Below are 4,018 nucleotides of genomic sequence, written 5' to 3'. Positions count from 1 at the left end.
TAAGGAGTTGGTCTGCTCATGGGCCAAACTCACCCTGGGCATCAGGGGTGGCTGGTGGCACAGACCACAAAGGGTCAACCGGGCCAGGACAGTGACTTAATCCCCAGGAATGAACATAACCCAACTTCTTAGGGGTCGAATTTGTAACTAATGAGGCTCTGGATTATGAAACAAAATCACAAGGGAAAAGGTGACAATTCCTGAAGATTTCCAGTCAATCGACGAAAGAGAAAGAGAAGGAAGGAAAGAAGGAAGGAAAGAAGGAAAGAAAGAAAGAAAGAAAGAAAGAAAGAAAGAAAGAAAGAAAGAAAGAAAGAAAGAAAGAAAGAAAGAAAGAAAGAAAAAGAGAATAGAAGATAAAGTACCCCATCTTCTCTCATTTCCCCTGGCAGAGGATCGGGGTGGATGAAGTGAGAAAAATAAGAGGAACAATAACTGCCTCAACAAGAAGAAATAAAATGAAAAAGCAAAACAAACATGAGCTGGATCAGAGGAAAAAAATAGGGCAAAACAAGCAGAAGCGATCTTTTGATAAGAACGGTATTACATAATACAGCACCCTTAGCATGTAAAGCCGCTTTGCACTACAAATCACTTTTCCACAAAGAATTAAAAGAAGCAGAATGAACACAAAAATCAATTAAGGCCTGGGGAAGGGCTCCATTCCTCCCTGAGGGGCTGCTTCTTATCCAAACACTGGCTGATTCATGCAGGTATTGTCAGGCTGCCTTGCAGAGGGCATTTTTTTTTTTTATTACCACTTGAGCTTGTCTGTTCGTAGAGTGATTTTCCCAATTTAGCTTGCAAGAAAAGGTTAAGGAGGAGGAGTAGAATGTTATTTCACTTAGAGAATAATCCAGTCCATCCCAGTGCCTCCGGCTAACCGTGTTTCCCTTTGGTGCACCAGTTTTCCAAGAATCAAGAACGAGCTGCTCTGTTGTGAGTGACACAAAACATTGCTCCCTCCTCTCCTGGTGGGAGAAAACAGCGGCACCATTCCAAATGCTCCCAATGGGAACAAGGCAAGCGGGAAGAAAGCTCGCACAATGCCTGGCCCATAGGAAGCATTAAAGAAATATTCACCAAAGGAGTGAGAAGCAAGAAATACAGTTCTGACCCAGTGTGATGAACCACCAGAGTCAACTGCTCTTTCATTAGACACAAGAGAACCAAGCAGGGCAGCCCTGCCTCTCGTAGGACAACTCAATGTGGATGTGTCGAATGAAAAAGGAAAAGGGATAGTTCTGAAACTTTCACAGAAATAAAAGCAGTCCTAGGGGATAAATTATATTATACATCCGATGCCACTTAAGGAATGCAGTGATAAATTTTCTGAAAAATAAATTAAAATGTCCAACTTTGTCTTACAAAGCTGGGTTCTATAATACTGGGTTTGCCTAAAGACGAGAGCACATATACTTATTTTCTTTGGAGTAAAAGCATGAATGTTTTGTACATGTACAAAATGAAGGAAAATAATCAGAAGTACTTTCATGCAGAGGAGTATTTGTCAACTATTGGTCTTTTGCTGATCAGCCTCCTTAGGATGTGCGAATGTGGGTGGTAAAAATAAAAAACTGGAGTTAGGGAACTCATGCCAGGGTCACAGTGCAACCCCCTGTTCAGAGTGAGCGCTGGTTGTTGACCAAATTAGGTCTTCTTAGACCTCTGGAGCAGCTCTCCTGCATTTACAGGAAGGAGGCAGCTAAGTGGCCATTGTGGTCTGTCTGCCCATCTGGTCTCTTTGTGGCTGGTTCAGCCACTCAGCTCATGGTCAGGCCAATGGATTAGGTACCAGTCAGTCACCCCACTATGACACAGGCAACTGCCCACAGACTGGAAGGACCCAATAAGAAAGCCCCAGGGAGGAGAAGACCACTCACCACCACTACAGAAAGTACAAATCCAGGCTATGGGGTCAGTGGCATCCTCGTCACACAGGAAGGAGAAAGGGCATCAGAATTTGACAGAGGAACAAGCACCAAACTGTTGTCCCCAAATAAAGAACTCATATCAACAGGGAATATAAAAATGTTATTTAGAACTTCTGTTCTCAGATGTTTAATACAAAGGAGAGATTGTTGTGCCAGGGAACAAAGTGATCCAATATCCACAAAGCCAGAATTCTCCCACTGCACATTTTGTTTCCAAAACACTAAGGAATACAGCAAGATTTCAAGTTGGAGCAAAGAAGCTACTTCTGGAAACAAGAGAGGATCTAACTGAAATCTTTCATAGAGGGGCTGAAACCCCTCCAAGAAAACTCTACGCTCTTAAGTGCACATCAGTCTCTGGTGATAGATGGTGAGTTGACCTACCCCCAAATATGTGGAATAGGTATGGAGAGAGGGGAAATGAAGGCTGAGAGTATTTAATGCCACAGAACATTCTAGTAACATGCCATGGGATTTCAGGAGCCTCACGCACTTTTCAAAATTAACACCTTGGGCTCAGGGTTCCAGGCAGTCCAGTGTAGTTTTACGTCCACTGGGATTGTTGCCAGAAAGGAACAAACAGTGCTCCTTCCTTACATATTTTTAAGACCTGTTCTGTTGCCTACAGATGTGTCGGATGGAAGGAGACTTCTTTTATCGAGGTGGGGACTGACTGAGGGAGCTGGATGGCAGATGAGTGGCTGTCCTCTCTCAAATGGCCACCTTATTGAACTGCATTATAGAATGAAGAACCCCAAGTTCCCAACCAGAAAGAAAACTCGAGGGTATCAACACATTTCTTCTGTTTTTATTTCATTATTTTTACTTTTCCACTGAAAACAGTCACATCAATGTCTTATCACCCTCGCCCCTTTGCTGGACTGTATGTTTTTGGAGGATAAAACAATATGGCCAAAGACCCAGGGCTTTGAAAACAAGAGCACTTTCTCTAATACTGGCTGCAGCTCACTATAGCATCAATGCCAAGCTCCTCAAGTTCTCTTCAATTCAACCTCTTCACTCATAAAATTGGAATAAAGGTGCCTAACTTTTAGGACAGTTGCAAATCTTAAATGCAAGAGTAAAATGCTCAGTGTGCCGTATGTCCTGCCTTTGTGTTCAGGGACTATACATCCCCATCTTTGCAACCTCAATCATATATACTTGCCTATAATAGGGGCTCATGCTAAATTTAACAAAATAGCAAAATGTTTTATTCCCTCTCATTTGTTTTATTTTTCCTGATAACATATCTCCTGCCTTTGCTCTAAATGTTCTCCCTGGTGCTATACTAGCTATGCTTCAGATTAGTCATGATCACCCTTTTCTATACCCCCTGTAAAACTTGACACTTGTGCTCCAAGCATTATGTTAATTAATGGCCAGGATAGTGGCAAAATTAAATACGAGATGACCTTACTTACTGCCCCACTGCCTCTCCTGCCCCTGGAACTGCAAGAGGACTTTGTTAAAATTGAGTATACAAAGAAAATACTTTAAAAGGCAAAGGAAAATAGAAGGGAGCAACAGAAATAAAAGTCAGGAAATTAAGGCCTAATTCTCAGCCCTTTCTCCAAATTACCAGTGTCTTTGAACAACCTGCATAATATTAGACATTTTTAAGGAGTTACAATCTATTGCGACTAAAACTTTAGTACATATTAACAGATGCTGACACTTGGTAGAAATTTTTAGAGTGATCATCCACTAAAAAAATATATATATATTACTTTGGTTAATTCCTTCGTATACTGTCAATGGAAATGAAGACAGAGGCAAGTGATCTATGGCTCTTGCAGTGAATACTACACCCCAAAGCTCTTACTTCTTCCCATTTATTTGGCCAAAGATATTTATGGAGCACCTGCGTGTGGAGTATACTGTCTCAAGTCTTCCCAGGATGTGAAAGAGAACAAGGTAAGGCACCAACCTCTGAGCTACAGTGATGGCCGATGATGTGACTGTTTACCCGACCAGAGCAGTGATGTCCACAGACCAAATGCAAAGAGGCGAGAGGACCTGCAGGGTGGCTCAAAGGGAAGAGCCCTGACTCTTCCTGATGACCCATGAAAAGAAGCAAAGTG

Source organism: Carlito syrichta, unplaced genomic scaffold (genome assembly GCF_000164805.1).
Source record: "Carlito syrichta isolate Samal-C Ts95f unplaced genomic scaffold, Tarsius_syrichta-2.0.1 Scaffold314861, whole genome shotgun sequence".
NCBI lineage: Eukaryota > Metazoa > Chordata > Mammalia > Primates > Tarsiidae > Carlito > Carlito syrichta.
The sequence above is the reverse complement of the archived record's forward strand: the minus strand, read 5'-3'. Positions refer to the sequence as shown.